This window comes from Carlito syrichta, unplaced genomic scaffold (genome assembly GCF_000164805.1).
Source record: "Carlito syrichta isolate Samal-C Ts95f unplaced genomic scaffold, Tarsius_syrichta-2.0.1 Scaffold288907, whole genome shotgun sequence".
Classification (NCBI taxonomy): Eukaryota; Metazoa; Chordata; class Mammalia; order Primates; family Tarsiidae; genus Carlito; species Carlito syrichta.
The window spans coordinates 1-14653 of NW_007233003.1; the positions used below are offsets into that span (position 1 = coordinate 1).

At 42.9% G+C, this 14653-nt stretch overlaps 1 pseudogene across 1 annotated transcript; it reads right to left on the bottom strand.

Annotated features, from left to right (window-relative positions):
- Positions 1 to 5306: 5306 nt before the first annotated feature.
- Positions 5307 to 5781, bottom strand: LOC103256073 (annotated as a pseudogene). Its single transcript, XR_504057.1, has one exon. The product of XR_504057.1 is annotated as a 40S ribosomal protein S13 pseudogene (transcript).
- Between the last annotated feature and the right edge of the window lie 8872 nt (positions 5782 to 14653).

Consider the following 14653-nt stretch of genomic DNA (forward strand, 5'->3'; position numbering starts at 1 on the left):
GGAGACGGCGGCGGACACGGCCGGGAAAGCGAGCCCCGCAGTGCGGGGGTCGGGGATACTCAGCAGACCGCACCCGGGAAGAACTTTGCTCTGATGCCCCGGGTGTCTCCGTCGGAGGCTGCGGGCCTCGAGCCTCCTCTTCAGAAGCCTTGGGCGGAAGGAGACACGGGGCGAGCACCGCAGCCCGACCGTGGGATGTTTTGCACGCCCCGGCGTGAATACTGAACTCTCCCCTTTGGTTACAGTAGCTCGCTTGACACACGTAGTTCCATTTTGTTGAAATCCTCCGTCTTAACTGCTTGCTGACCTAGGAATAGCCCCCCAGTGTGTGCGTGTGACGGTGGTAACGTTCCCTTGGCCACAGACCCACATCCTTGTTCCCCCGAGCTGTTCCGCGTCGTTGATTGCTTTGTTAACTGAAATCAGACGTCGCGCCAAGAAATTGTTCCTTGCAACAGTCCCCATGCCACATCCCCATAGTTTGTCCCTCTATTTTGTCCCTTTGTTTTTGGCTCCTTGTTCCCTGACCCCCGTGCTGTGTAGCCGTTTGTGGGTTTTGCCCTTATAAGCCTGTCTTGCTGCATTCGGGGTTCGAGAGCATTTGGAGACATGACCCCTCTCGACCGCGGGCTATTAACGGACTCAAAAATTCAACTCTCGGTGTGTGGCGACGCCTTTCTTGCACTCCGGTTATAGCAGTACTTTCAGCTTAGCTTTGTTCCTTTCCAGCAGGTGTTACGGAAAGGATCCTGATTGGCTGGGGCTAGACTGGCTAGATCCCTTACTTCAGTGGCGGGATAAAGACGGAGCTTCCTAGAGCTGAGTTAATTCCCAGTAAGAAGCTTTACTGACCCAATCGTGGCTCACACCTATGATCCTAGTTTTTCCCAAACAAAAACAATTAATTGCCCACCTGACCCCCTATACTCTAAACAACTGAGCCTGGAACCTTAAGAGAAGCCTGTATTAGTATTTCATTGCTGTTGTAACAAATTCCCACAAATTTAGTGACTTGAAACTATAAATTGATCACCTTAGAGTTCTGGAGGGTAAACCGTCTCACTGGTCAATAATCAGGGTGTTGGCAGTGGTCTTTTCCTCTTACCAACTGTAGGAGAGAATCCACTTTTGTGGCTTTTAGAGGTCATGAATTCCTTGGCTTGTTTCCTCTCCCTCCACAGCTGAGTCCTTCTAATATGCGATTCACCTTGCCATGTAACCTAATATACTTACCGGTTTCAGGGATTGAGAGGGCTTGGACACCTTCAGGGGGCTATTATCCTGCCTACCATAGGAACTTAATTTATCTCTTGACCGCTGGTATGCATTTTTAAAAGCCCCCAGTATACCAGATATATTTAGAGATAATAACTAAATAAGTTATGTGAATAGGGTCAGTTTCTTACAATTTTTTTTTATTTGAATTGAAGCCTCACGCTGTTGCCCAGGCTGGAGTGTAGTGGCATGCTCACGGCTACCACAGCCTTGAACCGCCAGGCTTAGGTGATCCTTCCCACCTCAACCTTTCAAGTAGCTGGACTACAGGTGCATGCCACCTCACCATGCTAATTTTTGTGGTTTATTGCCGAGGCGAGGTCTCGCCAAGTTGCCCAGGCTGGTCTTGAACCCCTGGGCTCAGGCATTCCTCTTGCCTCGTCCTCCCAAAGTGCTGGGATTACAGGCTGAGCCACCACGCCCTGCCAGTTTCTTATAATTTAATCAATTTTTTTTGGTAGAATTAATCTTAAGTAATAGCAAAAACACTACCAGTATTCAAATTAGCTTTACATTCCCCCCACCAACCAAATGCAAAGTTCCTAGGCCCTCAAGGCAAGGGAAAAATGAGAAAAAGATTGGCTTGTGGAGTTAAAAGTTTCCCAATTCCAACCAGGTCTAGGATAGCCTGTGCACTAGTATTGCCGGTACCTTGACAGATGCAAACAAGAGAGGCAAATGGCAGACATTACCAGTGACTGGAGGCGGTGTAAACCTTTCTCTCTGCTAGAGAGTTCACCACTCTGGAGGTGACTGGTTGCATAAAGCGACTTTATAGAACCAGCAGAGTCAAAAAGAGCACTGGGACTCATATCTCAATTTTTCCTGGATTCTTGCTGCCGGGACCCAGTCAAGCTACTTTAAGATTTCCTAGAAGTAAAAAACCTGAGCCAGGCTCAGTGGCTCAGCCTGTAATCCTGCGCCTTTGGGAGGCTGAGGTGAGTGCATTGCCTGAGCCCGTGCGGGTTCGAGACCCGCCTGGGCAACTTGGTGAGACTTCATCTCTACAATAAATCAAAAAATTAGCCGAACGTGGTAGCGCGTGCCTGTAGTTCCAGCTACTTGGAAGGCTGAGGCGGAAGGATCGCCAGAGCCCAGCCGGTCAAGGCTGCGGTGGCCGGGAGTGGCCACTGCACTCCAGTCTGTGCGAGTGAGACTCCAACTCATAAAAAAATATATATATATATTATTAAAAGTTCCAGAGAAACAAACAAGACTGTATAGATCTACTTCATGTATTTGAATGTTGTTCTTATTGCTTATGTTTCATACACATTGGAAAGAGGTGGGGAAGAGGTTAAGCTATTATAGTAGGCTGGGCGTGGTGGCTCACACCTATAATCCCAGCACTTTGGGAGGCCGAGGTGAGAGGGTTGCCTAAGACCATGGGTTTGAGACCAGCCTGGGCAACTTGGTGAGACCTTGTCTACAATAAATAAACAAAAAATTAGCCGGGTGTGGTGAGCATGCCACTGAACTCCAGCCTGGGTGACAGAGTGGGATTCCAACTAAAAAAAAAAAAATGTTATAGTAGGAAAATAGTAGCATGGTTCTAGTCTAGAATTTGCTCCTGATCCACCAGCATCGAGAAAGTAATTGAACATGACCTGTTTTTTGCCCTGTCCTTTCCCAAAGATGGCATGAAGTTGTCTAAAATAGCTTTGTACTTCTGATTCTATCTTGAGACCTTTGACGTGGCAGTCCTCCAGTTTCATGTGATTCTTTGCTATAAAACTGCCTAAGCCTCAGTGATGCATTCTGAGCTATTTCAACCTATCAGGTCCTCAAAACATTTTCATGCAGTGACTCCTTTCTCAAGCTCTGTACAACTAAAGGCTCAGTGTTTTCTTTTATTCTCCCTAGAAGTACATCATGATCACTGTCTTCAGATAGCTAACTCTTCTATGAGCCCTTGCAGGTGATCCGTTTCAGACTGCGAGAAACTCAAGAACTGAAAAGATAATGTTTTGTTTTTGTATAGTGAGCTAAGCCTACAGATTGAGATCCAGAAGTTCACCAGGTGGCTACGGTTCCAGTCCTAGCTACAAATATGAGCTCCGACAATTAAGTTAGGCAACTCATCCTAGAGAAAATGGTGCATACCTCATTGCTGAATATCACTACAGTCACCTTTGAAGTACTCCCCTTGGGAAGCTATGCACTGATGCCAATGCCTAGTCCACCCATCAGAGCAATATTGGAACTTTCTGGAATGGCCATCAGAGCTGTCGTATTACTCTTAATGTCCTGAATGTCATCAAATATCTTCCTTTCAGTATTTCTTTTATCTTTGGGTAAAGAAAAAAGTCAGTGGGGGCTAAATCAGGAAAGTAGGGAGGGTGTTCCAATACAGTTATTTGTACAGTGCTGCCAACGTAAGCACACAGTGGCAAGTTCATGAGCTTAATTGTCAGACCCCAACAAATGACGACAACTCTGATGGCCATTCCAGAGAAGTTCCAAAATTGCTTTGATGGGCAGACTCGGTGCTGGTGTCAGTGCCTAGCTTCCCAAGGGGAGTACTTCGAAGGTGACTATAGTGATATTCAGCAGTGTGTATGTAGTACTTTTTAAAGGATGGTTTACAAACTCAATTTGAGACCTCGTAGTTGATGGCTAGCTAAAAGCACATCAGACTAGACAGACTATATGTTCAGGACCATGGTTTAAAACTAAAAATTCCTCTGCTAGAATGTAGAAAGAGAGAGCACTAAATGCCAAGATGCTGACATTTTTTTTCCCTCTCTTGGATTTGAATATTACACGTCTACTAGAGATCTGAATTCTAGAGAATACTTTTCTTCTCATTTAACATTTTAGGCTCTTCTTTACTCCAGTCACAAAAGACTGTCAGAATAGTTTAACCAAACACATATACCTACACAAACACGTGGTCTTTCCATTAAATTGTTATTTACATAATAACTTCACAAAGGGAAAACATTTAGTGTAGTTCTACCGCCAGTCATTTGCTCTAATTTATTTTTGCTTGCTGCCTGTTTTCTGGAAAGAATGAATAGCAATACCCATGCCTTAAATATGTCTGTCTGCATCATCTAGCATAGTGCCCAACTAGTTGTGAATGCATTAAAGACTATATTTCTGACAAGTCTTTAGTAGAATACCTTAGGTACACTGCTCAGCCCTTTCCACTTGCCATATTATACTACCACTGTTGGTAAAAGTTTAAGAAATTTCATTTTCTCTTTCTCTCTCTCTCTTTTTCTTTTTTTTTTTTTAGTTGGAGTCTCACTCTGTTGCCCAGGCTGGAGTGCAGTGGCATGCTCACGGCCACCACAACTTCAACCTACTGGGCTCAGGCAATCCTTCTGCCTCAGCCATCCAAGCAGCTGGAACTTGAGGCATGTGCCACCCTGCCTGGCTAATTTTTTGACTTATTGTAGAGATGAGGTTTTGCCAAGTTGTCCAGGCTGGTTTCAAACCCATGGGCAGTCCTCTCACCTTGGGCTTCCAAAGTGCTGGAATTATAGACATGAGCTACCACGCCCGGCCAGAAATTTCATTTTATTCTACCAGAAAAAAGACACGTAACATTACTTTATAAATCTAGTATCCAAGATCTACTATAATTATAACTTAAAAGCAATGTTGGCTTTTTTTTTTTTCAAAATGGAAACATTGTTACCTTGAATATTAAAACAAATTTTTCTTTTTTTTTTTGAATTGGAGTCTCACTCTGTCACCCAGACTGGAGTGCAGTGCCTGCTCCCGGCCACTGCAGCCTCTACCTGCTGGGCTCCAGCGATCCTTCCGCCTCAGCCTTCCAAGTAGCTGGAACTACAGGCGCGCGCTACCACGCCCAGCTATTTTTACTGATTTATTGTAGAGATGAGGTCTTGCCACGTGGCCCAGGCGGGTCTCGATCCCTCAGGCTCAGGCAATTCACTCACTTCAGCTTCCCAAGGTGCGGGATTACACACTGAGCCACTGGGCCCAGCAAAAACAAATTTTTCTTTCTTTTTTTTTTTTTTTTTAGTTAATCATTTTATTGCTTGAGTACATAGACAAATTTATGCAACCAGGGCAGAGGCTGTGGACGACTCATATTTCCAATTGGGAGGAAGGACTCGCTTGGTCTTGTAATATGGAGCCAGTCAGTGAATTCGACTCTATCAGAATCAGGCGGAATTTAGCATCCTTATCCTTTCTGTTCCTCTCGATGTGCTTTCGGACAGCAACTGCTTTCTTACTTAAATGGTAGAGATCCTCAGGAAGATCAGGAGCAAGCCCTTTTGACTTAAGGATTCTCAAGATTTTATTGCCTGTCACAAAGCGTACTTGTGCCACACCATGGGAGTCCCTCAGGATCACACCGATCTGTGAGGGAGTCAGGCCCTTCTTGGCCAGTTTGTAAATCTGCTCCTTCACGTCGTCAGACGTCAACTTCAGCCAAGTGGGGACGCTGCGGCGGTAGGGTAGCGCCGATTGGGACAGGCCCTTCCCGGGAGCGTGCATGCGACCCATGATGGCGGCGGTCGGCTGGAGAAAGCAAAAACAAATTTTTCAAATGACAAAAATATGAATGAGATCTGGCACAGTGGTTCATACCTGTAATCCCAGCCCTTTGGGAGGCGGAGGCAAAAGAATTGCTTGAGCCCAGAGGTTTGAGACCAGTTTAGGCCACATAGCTGGACCACGTCTCCACTGAAAGAAGAAAAAAAAGAATAAGAGGTCAATAAGTGGGAAAATAATCTGAAATGGAGACAAATATAGTAAATTCAATATGTGATAAAAACTTATATTTCCAATCACTGGAAAAAGAAGCCACATTTAATAAATGATTCTGGCATAACTTGCTTTCTTCCAAAAAAACACAAAAGACAGTTTCTCTGTGTTCATTAAAAATAAAAATAAATTTCAAATGCATTAAAGATATTAAACAATTAAGACATAAGAACATTTAGATTATTCAGATAGCTTTGGGGATGATGGAGTGTCTGCTTGGCAAGATGAGAAACCTAAATGACAAAAAGATTGTCAAGATTGACTATGTACAAATTTACAGATTTCTATAAATCTAAACACACCATTAAACAAAACATTAGTGAGAGGCTAGCAGAAAACATTTATTCCACAATGTGACAAATAGCTTATTTCTGTATTTTACAAACGGCTCCTACAAATTGATTTTTAAGCATTTAACAGAAAAGCAGCAAACGATTTGAAAGGCAGACAAAACAAAATTAAATTTTTTCAAAATTAAGAAACATCTAGTACTTGTGGAAATAGGCTTTTTTTATTTTTTATTTTTTGTATAAAGCTATTGGGGAGTGTGAATTTCTTAAGCTTCTGGAAAATAACCCAGGATGTGGCAGATAGTTTCCAAATATGGCCATCATTTTTCTCTCCCCTCCTTGTAAATGTTGTCTGACTGTAAACCTGATTTTGATCAAGAGTGTGGCAGAAGTGCTGCCGTCCTTGTCTCCTAACCTTTAAAAGGACTGGTGACTTCTGCTTCTGCCTTGTTTGAAGAAGAAAGCTGTTGTATAAGGGGTAAGACTAACCTGAGACCACAATGTTGCCAGTCACCCAAGCTAGCCACGTGGAGAGAAGCACCACGGCCAGACCTGTGAGTGAAGCTTCTCAGCCTATCCAGTACAGCGCAGTTGTGGGCTGAACAGAACTACACGAGTGACCCCACCGAAGCCATGCAGAGCACAACAGCCACCCAGAACCCTGCCTGGTTTCCTGAGCAGAATGCTGCGAGAAATAAGAAGTTGTTGTTTTAGGCCGCTAAGTGTTAGGGTGGTTTGTTATACAACAAACATATAACAAAGAATGGGAGTATTAAAGTGAAAAAAAAGCATACTTTTGGGCCAGCAAACCTACTTTACCAATCTGATCCCAAGAAATACTTATGCTACTGGAAACAATCCATATGTCTACAAAGTGGAGTGTGGTTGACTAGATTTTGGTGCATCCATATCATGGAATATTCATGTCATTGATAAGAATTAGTTGGTCTCTGGAGAAATGTCCATGATATGCTGTTAAATTTTAAGATGCAAGCTGCAGAATGTGTATACTGTAATCACATCTTAAAAGATTAAGACTAATATGTGAAATACATGCTTATGTTTTTATGAACTTAGAGAAAACGTAGATGATATTCATGAAATGTAACACTGTTTTCATGAAGCAGAGCATAGAAGTGAGCTCTGGGGTTGGAAACTGCAGACTTTATACTTGTATACTTGTGTTATTAGGTGGGTACAAGAAGGAAACACTGTTTTGTTTGAAAGAAAAATTCAACAAAATATTTAAAGAAAAAGTATCAAAGAAACCTAGAAACCATCTTGTTTAAAAATAATAACTGGCAACCAGGCTCGGTGGCTCAGCCTGTAATCCCGTGCCTCTGGGAGGCTAAGGTGAGTGAATTGCCTGAGCCCGCAGGTTCGAGACCCGCCTAGGCAACTTGGTGAGACCTCATCTCTACAGTAAATCAAAAACTAGCCGGGCGTGGTAGCGCACGCCTGTAATTCCAGCTACTTGGAAGGCTGAGGTGGAAGGATCACCAGAGCCCAGCAGGTTGAGGCTGCGGTGGCCAGGAGCGGCCACTGCACTCTAGTCTGGGTGACAGAGTGAGACTTCAAATCAAAAAAAAAAGAAAATAATGATAATAACTGGCTGGGCACGGTGGCCTAAGCATGCAATCCCAGCACTTTGGGAGACCAAGGCAAGAGAATTGCCTGAGCTCAGGGATTTGAGACCAGCCTGAGCAACATGGTGAGACCTCGTCTCTACGATAAATCAAAAAATTAGCCAGGCGTGATGGCACTTGCCTGTGGTTCCAGCTACTTGGAAGACTGAGGCAGAAGGATCACTTGAGCCCAGCAGGTCGAGGCTGTGGTGGCCGTGAGTGTGCCACTACAGTCCAGCCTGGGCAACAGAGTGAGACTCCAACTAAAAAAATAATAACAAAAATTAAACTGTGTGGCAGTAGATAACCAGAAAGGAAAATCATCAGGTAAGCCTCTTGGTTCAGGTAGAGTAACCTACTTTGTTTAATAATATATTAAGGGCATCTTTCTATGTCAGTAAACAATTATCTTTCTCGCCCTTTTCAATGACTTTAGTGTATTCGATTGTTTGGATATAATTCATTTAATCAATTCCTTATAGTTAGGCATTTACATTGTTTCTGGCTTTTCTGGTTATAAACAATAATGACTCTCCTTGTATATCTTTCCCCAAATGTCCTAAAAGTGAAATTGCTGAGTCAAAGGATATGCATATTGCTGGCATGCCTTCTAGAAAGACTGTAGTAGTTTATACTTCCATCAACAGTTTGACAGGTGCCTCAAGAATTATCTAAGGAGATATCTGATAGCCATTCTTCTGGTAAGCAGCAAAAAAGAATTTACTTAGATTAGCAATTGACAATACTTCCGTGTCACTCTGCTATACAAAGAGATGTGGCTAGAACTAGAGTTATTGTGCATTCAGGCACCAGAATTCCTTCTGACAAACTGGCGGTGGGAGGAGCCACACCCACCTACCCTAGACTAGGAGGGTAGGCTAGAAGTGAAAAGAAGTGGAAAGAAGTCTTCTGAAGAAGCAATAAACCAAGGCTGGTTTTTCTCCACCTTGCCAGGTTGGGTGTCTTGCAGTGACATCTTCTGGCAGATAAGCCAACAATTTTTCATTTCCCTGCTAGGGATTAAGTATTTATTCCAAGCACTGCCAAGCCAATGATGGACTTGAGAACCCAGAGAAGTTGTCTTGGGTGTATTGGGGAGAGATGCAGAAGTGGGAAATAGATTTCTTTGAAGTAAAGATCTGAATAATTTGACCTCTGAGATCTCTGGTAAAGCCTGTGGTCTCCGACATGGCTATACACAATTGGTGTGCAACAGGAGGCAACTAAGATAGCATATGAGCCACTACCCTCCTTCAGTTTCAAGTTTAGATTCTCCAGTATCTCGAGTTTATCCCAGATAAGGTGACCTAGTAGGTTAGTAGGTCACTGAGTAGGACTTCTCTGGATGACACCAGATTATATCCCTTGCTGTAGTATCAGAGACAGTGCTCCTGGTCATTTTTCCAGTCCTTCAGTGAGGCAGGGTACTTAGACTAGGATACATGGCCAAACCCTCCATATACAGACAAGTAAGTTATACACACATTAGATGTTGAAGTGTAGAAAACCACATCATAGCTTTGTTTTATGAACTTTCAAGACTTAAAAATACTTCCTTGCTTTAATCATCCAAAATATAATAGAAAAATCTTACTTTTTGAAGCAAAGTTACAAAGGATCCAAGATGGCCACCCATGGAGCAGGAGAGCAGTGCTGCTCTCACCAAGCAAGACAGAGAGGAGGGACCCAACTGCTAATAAATGGAAACACCTTGAACATTTTTGGAAGGGTGACACACCCTTCACCCAGCAAAGTTGTCTTTGAACAAACAGAGAGCAGAGAGCCATGGCAGACATGGGAACCCAGGCACCCCACCCCCCACCATGCCTTAGGCTAGAACTGAAGCCCTGCCCAGTGAACAAAAGTGGGTGAGTGTCCAGAGATGCTTTGGGATGTTTCACCCCATCCCAGAAGGGCACAGGTCATCAGTCCGACATGGAGGAGTCCTAAGCAGGGCACAGGACTTTGAGCAACTGCAACCCAAGCAGAACAGGAAAAAGGCCCATGCTGGGGCAGCCACTGTGAATGTGGCTTTCTGCCGAACTGGTGACTCTTAGGCAAGTAGGGCCCATCTGCAGAGTGAACCCAGCAGATGTACACCACCAGCAGCTGGTGGCCATACCCCCAGCCAGATTGGGAAGAACCTCTTCAAGCCCTGTGTCCAGGGAGAGTGGTGCCCACCACCTCCTCAGCAGCAGAAAATTCACTCTATTTCAAGAGCAGAATGTGTACCTGAATAGGGAGGGAGAGACACAATAGACACCCAAGGGCTCTCTCAGTGTGAGGGCACCTGGGCTGTAGACTGCAGTCAAGAGACAGACTCATTCCCTTCCCCCTCCTCCTGCTCATGCTAGCAGTAGGGGCTGAAAACTGGTCAGACAAGTTTAGCAGCAGGTAAGAAGCTCTGCAATGACAAAATCCTGCCACAAGGTAGAGGAAGAAGCAGATGTCCATGCCCCTCACACTCTTACCAAGTGACAAATATTGAATTACAGAAAGGTTTCTAGAACAAAAAGTAATTGAATAGCTTCAGAGCTTTAAATAAAAAATATAGAGAACGAAGAGAGGTCTCTCACAAGTGAGAGAAAAAAATCAATGAAAAAATACAGGCAACCATTAGAGTCCCAGTGCTTGAAAAAGCAGCTATCAGAGCACAAACAAGGGAACCCCCCCCAGAACGACCTGTCCCAGATCACAGCTACAGAAATTAGAGAATGGCAAAAGTGTACAGGAACAAATAGAAACTAGAAGCAAAACCCACTGAAGTTATACAGGAAGTAAAAGCAGAGGTGACCAATTTCAAAAAAGACCATTCTGAAATCAAAAGCACACTAACAAGCATAGATAATAGGGTCAACCAGGCAAAGGAAAGAATTTAGAACTTGAAGGCCAAAATATGTAATTAACTCTGTGGAAAAAAAAAGAACAAAAGCTTTAAAATGAAGGATCGAAGCCTCTGAAAGATGCAGGACTATGTCAAGAAACCAAATCTACACATGATTGGTATCTCTGAAACAGAAAGAGAAACAGAAAACATCATGAAACAAACATTCCATGAGGTCATTCAAGAAAACTTCCCATATCTGACCAGAGAGAATTTCCTACCTAGCCAAGCTAACTTCACTGGTGATAAGGAAATAAAATCATTCCCAGACATCCAATCCTTAAAAGAATATGCCACTTCCAGATGAGCCCTTCAGGAGATGCTTAAGGTATTGAACTTGGGATAAAAAAAGATTGGTCATACCTATCACAAAAGTACAGGAAAACAGAGCTGACAGTGCATACAGAGCACTCACAGAAATGAAGACATGTAAATATATAAATACAAAAGTTAAAGCAAACCCCTAAGAGTCCTTTGACAGGGACAAACTCACCTTTCAATAATCGAACTGCACCTCTGAAAAGGCATAGAGGCAAACTGGATAAAGAAGCATGATCCAACAGTTTGCTGCCTTCAGGAAACTCATCTCACTGTAAAGGACACCCACAGGCTCAAATTTGGAGGCTGGGAAATTATCTTTCGGTGAATGGAATACAGAGGATAGATGTAGCCATTCTAACATCAGACAAGGCAGTCTTCAAACCATCAAAAGTTAGAAAGAACACAGAAGGACACCACATCATGGTAAAAGACTCAATCTACCAGCAAGAAATATCCATCCTAAACATATATGCACCCAACACAGGAGCACCAGGATTTATAAAACAACTCCTAGGAAAACCAAGAGAGGACATTGACTCTCACACAATCATAGTTGGAGACCTAAATACCCCACTAATAGCTTTAGATCGATTATTGAGGCAAAAAATTAATAAGGAGATCTAGAACCTCAAATCAATGCTCAATCAAATGGATTTAATAGACATCTTCAGAACACTTCACCCAACATCTACAAAGTATACATTCTACTCATCAGGACATGACACATGCTCCAAGATTGATCACATGCTCAGACATAAATCAAGTGTGAACAATTTTCAAAAGATTGAAGTAATAGCATGCATCTTCTCAGATTGCAGTGCAGTAAAAATAAGTAGCTTCACCAACAAGATCCTCCCAAAACATTCAAAGATTTGGCCACTAAACAACATGCTGAACAACTGGGTCAACACGAAAATCAATACAGAAATTAAAAGCTTCCTGGAAACAGACAAAAGAAAGACACACCAGAATCTTTGGGACGCCATGAAATGAGTGTAAAGAGGAAAATTCGTAGCATTGCACACACACACAAGAACAGAAAGACCACAAGTAGGCAGACTATGTGGCACCTAAGGGAGCTGGAAACGCATGATCACCCAAACCCTAGCCTCAGCAGAAGTAGTCAGATCATCAAGATAAAATCACCATGGCAGGACATAAAAGGCAAAAATATCACTGAATGGATCAACATGACCAAAAGCTGGTTCTTTGAAAGGATAAGTAAGGTTGGCAGTCCCTTGGCCAGACGGAATTTTAAAAAAGAGAGATGAAACCCAGATAAATACAGTTACAAATGCAAAAGGCAAAGTCACAAATGACCCTGAAGAAAGTCCAAAGACTATAAGATTACTATAAAAACCGATATGTAAATAAACTAGAAAACCTAAAGGAAATGGAGTACATCACACAACCTCCCAAGGTTAAAACAAGAGGAAATTGAGGCCGGGCATGGTGGCTCACACCTATAATCCCAGCATTTTGAGAGGCCAAGGTGAGAGGTTTGCCTGCCTGAGCCCACGGGTTCAAGACCAGCCTGGGCAACTTGGAGATACCTCATCTCTACAAAACAAAAAACTAGCCAGGTGTGTTAGCACATGCCTGTAGTTCCAGCTACTTGGAAGGCTGAGGAAGAAGGATCACCTGAGCCCAGCAGGTCGAGGCTGCGGTGACTGTGAGTGTGCCACTGCCCTCCAGCCTGGGTGACAGAGGGAGACTCCAACTCAAAAAAAAAAAGAAAAGAAAGAAATTGAAACTCTAACATTCCAATAGCAAGCCAGGAAATTGACTCAGTCATAAGAAATCCCGCCACCAAAAAAAGGCCCAGACCATATGACTTCCCAGCTGAATTCTACAAGACATACAAGGAGGAGCTGATACCAGTCTTATCAAAAGTATTCCAGGCAATCAAGAAAGATGGAATAGTCCTCAACTCATTTTATGAAGCCAACATCATACTTACATTTAAACCTGGCAAAGACCCAATAAGGAAAAATAATTATGGTCCCATCTCCTTGATGAACATAGGTGCAAACAATCTAAATATGACTCTAGTAAATTGGATCCAACACCACATATCAACAATCATCCACCATGACCTGGTGGGCTTCATTCTTGTGATGCAGGACTGGTTCAACATTTACAAGACTATAAATGTAATTCAGCACATCAACAGATGTAAAACCAAGAACCGAATGATATGTCATCAGACACAGAAAAAGCATTTGACAAAATCCAGCATACCCTCTTGATAAAAACTCTCAAGCACCTAGGCATTGAAGGAACACTCCTCAGAACAGTAGGAGCCATCTATGATAAGCCCACAGGCAACATTTTGCTAAATGGGCAGAAGTTGGAAGGATTCAACCCGAGAACAACACAAGGATGCCTACTCTCACGCCTCCTGTTCAACACAGTGTTGGAAGTCCTAGCCAAAGTCGTCAGGCAAGAGAAGGAAATTGGGGATATCTAACTAGGAAAAGAGGACGTTAAGCTATCCCTCTTCATGGGTGATATAATTCTATATCTGAAAACCCTAGGGATTCTGCCAAAAGCCTCCTTACATTGATAATTGGCTTTGATAAAGTCTTGGGGTACAAAATCATTATGCAAAAGACAGATGCATTTCTATACACCAGCAGCAAGCAGACAGAACCAAATAAAAAGCACAATCCCATTCACAATAACCACAAAAAAGTGAAATACTTTGGCATCCACCTAATCAGAGAAGCGAAACAATGAGAACTACAAAATGCTGCTCAAAGAAATCAAGGACGACACACAAAAAAAGGAAAAACATTTCATGCTCATGGATCAGAAGAATTAATATTGTCAAGATGTCCATCATACCCAAGGTAATCTACAGATTCAATGCAACACCCATCCAATTATCAAAATCATTTTTCTCAGACTTGGAAGTGATAATACATAGATTCCTTTGGAAACAAAAAAGAGCACAGATAGCCAAAACAATCCTCAGTAAAAGGAACAAAGTGGGAGATATCAACTTCCAGACTTACAACTTTACTACAAAGCTATAGTAACCAGAATAGCCTGGTTGGACAGAATGAAACAGGACAGAAATTCCAGAAGCAAAAACTTGGTCTCTCAACCAGCTCACTTTTAAAAAGTCACCATTAACAAACACTGGAGAAAGGAGACCTAATGCACATTGAAGTAGGCACCAAATTCTTGACCAAGTCCCCAAAAGCGAATGCAATAAAACCTAAGGTAGACAGGTGGGACTTCATGAAACTGAAAAGCTTTTGCATGGTAAAAGAAACCATCAAGAGAGTGGGGAGACAACCCACAGAATGGGAAAGAAGTATTTACTAATTATGTATCTAACAAAGACCTAATATTTAGGATCTACAAGGAACTCAAGTGAAAGGAAAAAACAACCCCAATTAAAAAGTGGACATAGCCAGGCTCGGTGGCTCAGCCTGTAATCCCACGCCTTTGGGAGGCTGAGGTGAGTGGATTGCCTGAGCCGGTGGGGTTGAGACCTGCCTGGG